The sequence below is a fragment of the Phyllostomus discolor genome, chromosome 1 (assembly GCF_004126475.2).
Source record: "Phyllostomus discolor isolate MPI-MPIP mPhyDis1 chromosome 1, mPhyDis1.pri.v3, whole genome shotgun sequence".
NCBI classification, from domain to species: Eukaryota; Metazoa; Chordata; class Mammalia; order Chiroptera; family Phyllostomidae; genus Phyllostomus; species Phyllostomus discolor.
Window position 1 is genome coordinate 24,836,882 of NC_040903.2, and position 11,357 is coordinate 24,848,238.

The window sequence follows — 11,357 nt, forward strand, 5'->3', positions numbered from 1 at the left end:
TTCAGTATTAAAGGGCATTGCTAATCCCCATGTGGGCTTTCTGGTAAATTCTGCATTGCTAACAGTGTTCGGAACTCACCTGCTTCTTGGCCATTTATTCCTCCAGACACTCTCCCCCCTTCTACTTTCACTGGAAAATTCCTCCCTCACCTTTCTGGACAAAATATAAAAGGTTCTGAAAAGGGGGGGGGGTTGGTACACTGACTTCAAAGGAAAGATACCTTCCCGTCTCTCTCCTCTCTCCCGTACAGATGCTGACGGACTAGAAAAGGAAGCAACTAAGACAGTGACAGGAGTAGAAACAGTCACAAAACAAGCTCAGGTGATCTCAGGAGTGTTTTACTGACACCATGGTTCAGGACCACACTCAGTAAGTGGCGGTGTGCCATTTCCCCTAAATCCCTCCAGTATGAGAAGTCTCCACAAAACGTGAGGTGGCAACTGAACAATTAATCATTCTTATTTCTGTGATAGTGCTTCTCCCAGATTATAAAGGCCCCCTATCTCATAAACCAAGTCATCTGCATTGCCACTGCTGAAAATCTTTTTGCAGTTGTTCTTTAAAGCAATTACTCCGAGCAGGTGGTTGTTGTGACTGACACGTACCTCTTACAAAATTAAACCAGAAAGTCAACACCATCATAAGACACAGGCACTGCTCCCAAGAGGAAAGCTGTCTCTCTCAATCAGGCCATCAGTTGAAAAGTTCCGATATAACCTTTAACTTAGCATCATTCTGATAACCGCTTTTTAAACTGCATTATATCTTCGCTGTAACTTCATAAATGTTTGGTGCACATTTCTAGAGTCATGAAAAATGTATCGTTTTTCTAAGTTTCATGAATCCCAAACTAAAGCCCTCTTCAGAGTAAGTTGTTTTTTTTCCCCCTCTAGGATTATGCATTCTCTGGGAAAATCAAATCAGTTTCATTTGAACCTTAGACTGTTTTTTAAGAGGTCCCCTTCCTCCCACCAGCACCTGCATTCATTCCCCTGCCTGCTCCTGAAAAATCAGAAGGGACTTGAAATGTGGAGGTGGGAGGTAGACAAGAAAGGAAACAAAACCCCAGACTTATTTCTTTCCCTCCTGTTTTCTCTCTCACACCGAGTTGGCTTTGTCACCCTCCAAGATTTCAGATCATCAATCCGACAAAATTACTGTTTAAATTAATAGTGACACAATGTCCCACAAAGTGTTATCTGATTGCCTAGGTGGGGTACTTGGGTTTGTCTAAGAGGGGGTGTTTTATGCCACTGACAACCTTTCACCTTTTAGAATCAGCACCTGAAATTCTCAAATGCTCTTGGTCTAGTTGCAACTGTGCTTAAAACTGTATCCACCCTCTCCATTCTCTCCCCTGAAAAATTCATGCGATCTAGCAATAAAACTTTTAAAGAACACATTTCTAATCTACATTCCTGCTAAAGAAAATGGAGTTATAAAAATGTCAATAGGAAAAATTACTTGATTTTTTTTTCCTTCAAAGCCGTATGGCCTACAAGAAGTACCTTGAGGACACTATCTTTCTATCATTCTGACAAGCCTCAATAAAGAAGTCACAGCCCCAAATGCCTTGGGACAGTATCCAAGAGTAGATGAACTTTTACCTAATTAAAAAAGGAATAATTTATTTGGAAAGATTCCATTTCATTTATTTTAACTGGTTTCTTAAATATCTGGCGACTACTGATTGTCGCCAGCTGTCATAATTCATCAGCCGTACACTTTCACGCAGACTGCGTTTTTAACAACAAGGTCTCCACTCATTGTTACCTTTGGAGGTACAGGAAGACATCCTACCCACCCACCCCCTGCCCATCCTTACCATTTAAATGAGATTGATGTCATATTTCCTCACTCTCACTTTAATAATCTGAGCCTAAAAAGTCACCTGTGCCTCTGGATGGCCCAATTGTGTGTTTGCAAAGGCAACAAAAATTTGTTTCTTGTATAGAAAAGGTTTCATCACCACAGGAAACATGATGCGGATGACTGTATATGACTTTCTGCTTTTCCAGAAGCTGACGCTTTTAAAATCTTTTTATAAACCATTTCCTCCTCACTAAATATACCAGAGTCAAAAGGAAGGTGGTAGCATGAGGGCTGTAAGGGCTAAAGAGAGAAGAAAATGAAATAATTCCCAAATAGGGACCAAATGTAAGATGGAAGGGACAGACAGTAGTTAGAAGGATTACCAAAAACCACCTTACCTTTGTTATGTATTTGGAATCGCCCACTTCAGAAATTAACACCATTCATTCACAGCCCGGCAGCAATTTGCACGGCTAGCAAGTAACCTACAACATCTTCTCCGCCTCCCTCTTTTTAATGTAAAACCAAAACGAGGAGTGTCCAGCTACTCCCCACCGCGCCGCTTAAAGCAACAGGTCGTTTCAGGCTTAACTCCCGGGCTCTGGGAGTTCCAGTTTGTCACAATTTTTTAACTTTGGAAACTGCAGAAACTCAGTACGAGGACTCCTCCCGGAGCCCCGGCTTCTCACTTCCCCAAGCGGCACATTCCAAAGTGGGAAGCAGGAGCGAGAACCAGAAGGCAGCTCTCGGCGGCTCAATTCCTGGCGGGAGCAAGAACTTGAAAGCGCGGCGATCCCCTTGGCAGAACGGCACTGGGTCCGCACCCCGGGGAGCTCAGCGGCCCGGGAGCCCAGCTGCGCCTGGCGCTGCGCACTGAGAGCGCTCAGCCTCTGGTCTCTGAGCTCTTCCCAGTTCCCTCCTCCCTCCTCCCGCTGCCCTCCCCCGCCGAGGCCATTCGCCTCACAGTAGCAAGGTTGTCTCTCGTCTACTCCCTTCCCTTAAACTCACCAAACCAGATTTTTACTCTCAACACCGGCAACTTCCCGTAAATCTGCACTGAAATTTTATCCTGCTCGCTGAGCCTCCGCTGGCTTAAGGCCAGTGCAACATTCCTGTTGTTTTAGGAGCCGAGATACCTTTGCTGAAGGTTAAAAAATAAATCTGCTTTGATCGGAGAGATTTGGGGACTTCACCGGACAGGCTTCTCTCCCGGCTCAAAAGTCACACCCATTTCAGGCATCCAGAGATGACCCCAGAAGTGACACCTGCTCCACCTGAGGACATCTGTGCGAAACAGACGTCTGGCCCCTTTGGGCTGTTCAGAGAAACCAAGCAGAAACAGGTTTGAGGAATAAGGAACCTGCCGTTGAATCACGAGCCGATCAGCACCACCCCACCCCCCGTCTTGCCCTGGTAAAGACGTCGTTTAACCCGGTGGGATCAGAGCGAACACTGTGGCGGACCTGCCGGAAGAGGGGACCTCCCAGAGTGTGCTTACCTGAAGCCAAGCGCAGCTCGGACCAGCGCAGGAACCAGCGTCACGCGGACCGAGCCTGACCTTTGCCGGGGGCCTTCGCAGCAGGGCCTGGGGCCTGGGCGCTGCTTGTTCAGAAGTGGCTTAATTTAATGCGCTCTGCCCTAAAGTTACAGCTGGTTTCTAGAAAGGGAACAAAAAAACACTGAATTTAAAAACAGCAGCCGAGCCCTCCCTTAACCTCTCTTGATCTCTGAGGAGTTGGTTCTAACCCCCACCCCCCCATCCCCATCCCAAAAAAGCCCGCAATCTGTGCCCCACCCCTTGGCATTACCTGTTTACACAAGCGTTAAGGAGCCTCACGCATTTCAATAGAGCGCTAAGCTTGTTTGCAGGCGAGTAATCGGCCAACAGGAATCGAATTCTGTGACTAAACAAACTAGAAGAGGAAGCAGGCACCACCAGGAACCTAAAACGGAGTTGTGATTTCGGGTTGCAGTGTCATTCAGCCGAGGGGGGTGGGGGGGGAGTATTGTTTCTCTTTGGGCTACTTTAGTGAAGGTCTAGTCCAAAAAATGTTTTTTTGATGGGTAAATAGTTAATACATGCAAAGAGGTTGGAACAAGTGCCTGACACATAGTGTCAGCTGTTGTTATTGTTTTATTATTATTGTTGTTGTTATTATTACGGCTTTTTTTTTCCTGAAGAGGAGAGTGTGATCAGAGAAGTAGGATCTAGAATCATCAGTAGTAAGTCCATGAGCAATTTTTTTTAATCCTCACCCAAGGACATTTGTTCATTGCTTTTTAGAGAGAAAGGGAGAGAAACGTCCATGTGAGAGAAACATCCTGGCTGCCTCCAGCAGAAGCCTGCACCAGGGACTGCAGGCACACCGGCCGCGGATGAACCTCCACCTGGGTGTGTGTGCCCTGACAGGGAACGCCAACCCACAGCCTTTCAGCTACAGAAGGGCGCTGCAACCAAGCCACGCTGGTCGGGGCAATGAGCAATTTTTTTTTTTTTAATTTCTCCCAGCTTCAGTTTCTGGAAGCGTCTGATGATGAGATTTCTTTTGCTGACAGTTTACATTGGGATTCACGTAAAATTGATTTTCATCTCACTTAAAAGTTGCAAGATGGACTAGGCACGTGGAGATAAATCGGCCTGTCCACTCCGTGAGCTCACTAGTAGAGAGGAGACTCTGGACCCGAGCTAGCAGCCCTCCTGTGTGCTTCAGTCTAATTTGGGTCTCAGCATCTGATTGGCTCTCTGACCCTGGGAGAGTTCCCTACCTGATTCAGTTAGAAGCTGGTGCAAAACAAATCATGGTCGATTGCCATTTGAAAACAGTGTGAAATAGGGAAAAAATGATTTTTAAACTCCCCATGAATATTGAAAGTGATTACTGAAGACTAAACTGTGATCTGTGCCAACAGGACACCCTTTTCCCGCCACTCAGCTCCACTTTTAAAGAAGAAATCCCTTTTCATTAAGGAAGCCCTTCGTACTTGACCAAGCACTTGCGCCCGCCTCATCTGACCTGATCTTACAAATCAGTCCTAAGAGCCACTTTATACCATTTTTGCAGATTAAGACACTGAGGCCAATTAGTTGAAGGTTTATTTCACGATGGGGTGGAGACTAATTCACAGTTCTGGTTAAATCTAAAAACAGCACCCGCCACCTTTAGGGAAAGATTCCTTAAAACTAGCAACAAATTCTGAAACATTTCGGTCCCTTTGATTTTTATTTTCCCAGTGGCAAGGTTTAACTCTGATCAATTAAACGTCTTCTGAATTTTAAATTCATTTCTTGTCACTACAAGCCGGGGTGAACTATGAACAAGGAGTCAGAATACCCCCAGGTCCTGTCATCCTATCAGGGGGTTGACGCTGCCAGGCATGAACAAAAGCTCCCCAACCTAAAAAGTCCATGTCAACATTAGCCTTTCTTCTCTTTTCCAGAAATATCTGGACTGTGGCCTTTAAAAGCCTCTCACTGTCAGGGACCCTCTGAGTGGAAAGGCTCAAGAGGGGACATTCTCAGGTCCCACAGATTTTCTGCCTTGGAACAGCCTTTTCCTAGGAAGCACCGGGCCAAAGCCTGGGGACGAGTGAGCAGAAACAACGGAGTGAGTTTGAAAGCGTGAAGCCCGTGACTCCGGATGAACTGGAGCTGCAGTCAGGGAGGATGGCCCCAGGTCCGGGGAAGCAAGTCCTTACGGCAGTTCTGACTCGGTTACTTTCAAATGTTGTCTGGAACATCTGCCTCTTTCTTCTCAGTTTTGCCCCCTGCCACCTATTGAATGGGTATAGTTTTTATTCCTAACCACTTTCCACTCCTTTCCCCAGAAATATGGCAAAAATGAAACAGATTTTTTAAGAGGAAGGCTATAGAAAAAAAAAGTGACCTTTCATTATTTCTTCTTCGTGGCAGATCCTTGATGACTAATAATAATAATAATTCCCAGGCAAACCCCACACTCCCGGGGCATTTTGGGTATGCGAACCCCTTCCTTTTGTTTTCTGCTTCCGTCTTTCCTTTCTGTCTATGAGGTAATGTGCTAGAGTGAATGCAAACATGGGGATTGGTTTCCCACAGACTTTGAGTTTGAATCTTGATTTTATCTCTCAGCTGCGTGATGGTGAGCAGATTGCTTAACTGCTCTGAGCTTCGGTTTCTTCATTATAAAATAATAACACCTACTGTTCTGGATTTCTATGTGAGTTAAATGAGAGATGAAATCTTAGCACAATTCCTGCTACACCAAAGTTATTCAAACAATGGTATTTCCTTTCATACCTGGGGGGAAAAAACCCTATTCCGCAGCTCACAAAGAATTCTTTTCCATATTTAAATCTTAGACCAAATAACAGTATTCAAAGATACCCCTCAGTAACAAAGGCAAGCCTCAGACCCTTGTAAAAGAACCAAAGCATTGGGCTGGCCCAAAAATTTGTATGGTTTTTTCTGTAAAATGAAAGACACATTTTTAATTTTCACCAATAGCTTTATTGATATGAATATTTTGAGTATGTCAGCAATCTCCTGTGTGGTTGAATGTTGACTGTTCTCAATTAACGCCTTAATTTGACTGCTATCAACTTCAACTGGTCTACCTAACTGTGGGGCATCATCCAGCAAGAAATCTTGAGCACAAAAGTTCGCAAACTACTTTTGACACTTTTGAAAGTGTGACGGCACCTTCTCCATACACTGCACAAACCTTTATTTTGCATTTCAGTTGCATTTTTACCTTTCTTGAAATAATAAAGCATAATATGCCAAAAAGGTTGCACATTTTCTTCCATCTTCAATATTAAAATGGCTACAAAATTCACCAATTTTGATGGTTTTTTTTTTATGCATGCTGATATGACAGCTGCCACAACACAATCTAATAAAATTATTTCAAATGAAGTTAAAGGCAACTAAGCCCTACCAGAGCCATCTTATGGGAAAAAACACAAACATTTTGGGCAACCCAATATAATAACAACCACTTGTGTACATAGCATTTCCCATGAGAAATTGTTGTCATCTTTGGTCATCACAACCGTGTGAGCCGAGGGAAGTGCGGGTAAAGCGCGAATCCCGTGTTTTGCCCCATTGCTCGGATCAGGAAACTAGGGTCTGAAGAGTTGTTCCGAGTTGCTAGTCAGTAGCAGAGTCAGGGTTTGGTTTTGTTTTACTGCTTTTTGCTATTCCCTACTACTGGAACTGCGATTACTTTATTATTTTTTTTTAAGATTTTATTTATTTTATTTTTAGAGAGAGGGAATGAGAGGAAGAAAGCGAGGGAGAAAAATATCAATGTGTGGTTGCCTCTCATGTACCCTTCACCCGGGAATCTGGCCCACAACCCAGGCATGTGTCCTGACTGGGAATCGAACTGGCAGCCCTCTGGTTCTCAGGCCATCACCCAATCCACTGAACCACACCAGCTAGGGTGAACTGCGATTACTTTATTGCTACACCCAGTTAGGGAGCAGAATCAAAGAGTTCCAAAAGGTTGTTTTAGTTCATAGTTGTCAGGAGACAGACAGGAGATTTTGGCCAGAGTTTCTGGACACTTCTCATTTAGGAGGCATGGATAGCCACAAAAAAAAAAAAAAGCCATCAAAGATCTGTGCCCTATGAAAGTCAGGTGTGCTGACCCTATGGAGTAAGCTTCCAATTCTATGACAAATAGAAGGGCAGCAAGGCAAAGAGCTTGGGCTTGATGTCAGCCAGATTGAAGGTTACGTCCTAGCCGTTTCGGGGTCATGGGCAAGTTACCTAACTTCTAAGCCTGAGTTTGCTGCCAATGGCAATACCTAACTGCAGGGTCATGATGATGATTAAATAAGATGATACACATAAAAGCACACATTAAGTTTTCAATACATGTTAGTTATTTTTCTAACCAAAAAATATCTACTAAAGTGGTGCATGCGAGGCCTAAATGAGGAATGTAACAAATAAATGCAAAGAACTCAGAACAATGCCTGGCACATAATTGCTGTTTAACTGTTTGTTATTAATTATTGTTGCTATTATTTCTCCATATAACAATTTCTTTTTTATTTTAAGATTTTATTTATTTATTTTTAGACAGAGATGGAGGAAGGGAGAAAGTGAGGGACAGAAACATCGAAGTGTAAGAGAAACATTGATCAGTTTCCTGCTGTACAGTCCCCAACCAGGCACTGAACTCACAACCCACGCACATGCCCTGACTGGGAATTGAACCTGCGGCATTTCGTTTTTCAGGATGATGCCCAACCGAGCCACACTGGTCAGGGCTATACAATGATTCCTTGTGGCTGTAGTGAGGTCATGGTAAACAACTGACTTTTTAGGGGATAAGAGCTTCTGTCATTTACTTCTTGTGAGAGCAACACTTGAGGTGCCATCTGACAGTGTGATAAAGGATAATAATATCTTATAAAGATTTTTTCTACCTCTTTCTCTCATTTTTCTTAATTTTACTTGAAACAGAAAAATTATTCCTGGATGATCTGAACCCTAACTTTCTATGGAAGCTGCTGATATTTTTTCCCCAAAAACAAATCATTCAGAATATAAACCCTTTTTTAATCTAGAACATGCAACTTGACCCACAGAGACCTTCCAACCCCACAGTGTCCACAGCCTCTCTTTTCCCTTATATTATGGTGACCACTAACTATCCATAGAAGCCTTTAAAAATTTTATATTAAATCCCCACTGGATCTTTAATCCACGGGATTTAGCCCAATAACTGACCCTAGAACACAGTCATCAGCCCACAGGTCAAAGGATGAGGGAGGGCCATTCAGAACTCGGTTAGACAGGCGTCTGGGTTTGTGGTTTCCATGCCACACCATAGGAGGGCCCCTAGCTGAATTTTAAAAATGTACTGAGTTTACAGAAAAGGGAATTAAGTATAGCAGGGGTTCACTCCAAACATTAATCTTGGAAGCCAAATCCTTCATTTCAAGAAAGGCCTTCAATACAAGGAGTCCCTTGACCTTCGTTCTTCCTGCACAAATAGCTCTGCCAAAGCCCTCTCGCTTAGGCTGAAGGCTCCCGCCTCCACCCGACCCCTCCAGCTGCCCTGCTGGGATGGAAGGAGCACTAATGCAAATTAGAGGCCCTTAAAGGCCCACTAAAGACCAAGAAATGGTTCTGTTATGACAACACATGCTGTTAATTCTTTTGTATCTCTTTAAGACCTGTTCCCTACCAGAGAAGATCTCCAGATTTCTTTTTATTTTATTTTATTAGGGAAAACAGCCACACATTAAAACTCAATCATTCAGCAATAACTTATCAGAAAAGATTGTCAAGAAAAAATTCCTAACATTGATTTCGTGCTTGCCAGACCATTTGCCAGGCACACTTCACATGTATTTTGATTCTCACAAGAGCCCCCCAAGGTATAGGCTGCTGTTGTGCCCATTTTGTAGATGTACAGACCAAGGCGCCATGCAGAGAAGTGACTCTGCTGACATCCTGCAGGTAGAAGGATGCTGTGGCTGAACCCAGGCAGCCTGGCTCCTGAGCATGTGGTCCTAACCACAACACTCTATTGCCTCACAGAAGATTCTATATACGATGTGCCTATGATGGTATTATATGTGGGTGTGCGTATTCCAGTACCAGTCGTGCCAGCGTGAAGACCGTGCCTGGCACACAATAGGCACTCAATAAGTATCTGTTGAATGAATGAGTGAATTGGCTATACATTTAAATGTTATGATCTCAGTATTCAGAAGTGTGTGTTAAAGGAGGTAGGGTTCAGCTCATCTAGGATCTGAGGTTCGGGGTCACATTAGAGAATCAATGTGGCTTCAAAAATATGGTTAAGGCTTTAGTTTGACAAATACTATAGGAGATTAGTATTTCCCAAGACAGAATTAGTTGCAGATGTGGTCAAAGTTACTGACCATGAAAGCCACATAAAAATAATGTGAATATTCTCGCCTTTGCTTCTGTCGTTTCTCTGCTTGGAATGCCTTTGTATGCACCACCCAGCCATCCATTACCAGTTACAAACATAGTAGTTCGGAGCGCAGTCTGCGGCCAGATACCTGAGTTTGAATCCTGTCTCTGCCACATACTGTGTGACTGCAGGCAAACTACTTGACTGTCCAGGGTCTTCAGAATCTTCACTAGTACCCACCTCAATAAGAGTGTTAGGAAGGTTCTATGTATTACTGTAAACGGGAACTGAGAATTGCACCAGACTATTATTACCCCCATGCAGCAATTACTGTTACAATTATTCATTCTCCCTCCCATCTATTTATTATTTTATCCAATAAATATTTTTCAAGGATCTACTATGTGTCAGATTCTATGCATCATGTTGAATATAGAAAAGTAAATGAGCCCTGGCTGGCGTAGCTCAATTGGATTGAGCGCGGCCTGAGAACCAAAGCATTGCAGGTTCAATTCCCAGTCAGGGCACATGCCTGGGTTGCAGGCCACAGCCCCCAGCAACCACACATTGATGTTTCTCTCCCTCTCCCTCCCTTCCCTTTCTAAAAATAAATAAATAAAATCTTTAAAAAAATAAAATAAAAAAATAAAATCACATTAAAAAAAAAGTAAATGAGATATAGTTCCTGTCTCCAAGAAACTCATATTCTATGGCAATAAGTAAGCAATTAGCCAATGACCTTGCAGTGTGTAAGCCCAGGAAGCTAGTGGCGGTCTACCATAGACTGAAGGAGTCAGTTTAGTGGAGGTGATGTCAGAACGGAGAGGTCTGAAGGTAGCGTAGGAATTAGCCAGATAAAGCGGATGAGAAGTGTGTTTCAGGAGCGTGAGAATCACCAGGAACAAGAGCAATGGTGGATTCAGGGCTGCGAAGGCAAGGAGTTCTCTGTGGCTGGAGGGTTGAATGGCAGTGGCGTAGATGAAGCAGGAGATAGTCAGGGCCAGTCCATGAGGAGAATTGTGTTATGGCAGGGAGTTCAAAAGAATTGTAAATAGGGAGTGCTGAGATCAGGTCAGCTCATCTATTAGAATCTAAGTGGCAAAGTAGACGGCAAGGAGAAGAATCAGGGATATTCAAGCGGTGAGAGTCATGGGGCTTAGCAATTCATCACATGACGTGGAGCAGAAATGATCATTTATTCCATAAATGTTTCTTGAACACTTGCTATGTGCCAAGCACTGTTCCAGGCCTTGGAAACACAAGCACAAATCCTGTCTTGATGGAGCTTACATTGCAGTTGAGGAGGCAGACAAAAAAAGAATAAAATGTACAGCAGGTTTGATGACAGTAAATACTAAAAGAAAAATAAAGTAGGGGAGGGGATAGAAAGCTAAAGCAGAGAAGAAAAATAAAGCGAGGGGGGTCACATGACTGCAAAGGTGGTCAGGGAAGATGTCTCTCAGAAGGTGACCTTGGAGAGGGACTGAAGATGGTGAGAAACACGGCAATTCAGACACCCGGAGGAAGTGCACTCCAGGCCGAGCAGGAGTGTTTTGGGCACATTCAAAAGCAGCCGGAAAGGTCGGTGCAGCTGGGGCAGAGGGATGGAAGGAGAGAGTGACAGAAAATGAGTCAGTACGATAATGGAGCAACATTGTCTGCGG

General features: G+C 43.8%; 1 protein-coding gene across 7 annotated transcripts in view; it reads right to left on the reverse strand.

Moving 5' to 3' along the window:
- Positions 1–3,774, reverse strand: part of RBM47 (RNA binding motif protein 47) — a 141,711-nt gene extending 137,937 nt beyond the window's left edge. For 4 of the 7 annotated variants that reach the window (XM_036020009.1, XM_036020017.1, XM_036020006.1 and 1 more), the window contains exon 1: positions 2,212–2,726. The gene's annotated coding sequence lies outside the window, so the exon portion shown is untranslated. Of the gene's footprint in view, positions 1–2,211; positions 2,728–2,949; positions 3,129–3,311; positions 3,471–3,621 lie in introns of those variants that run through there. The other 3 variants (XM_036020013.1, XM_036020011.1, XM_036020016.1) reach the window with 3 other exon arrangements.
- Between the last annotated feature and the right edge of the window lie 7,583 nt (positions 3,775–11,357).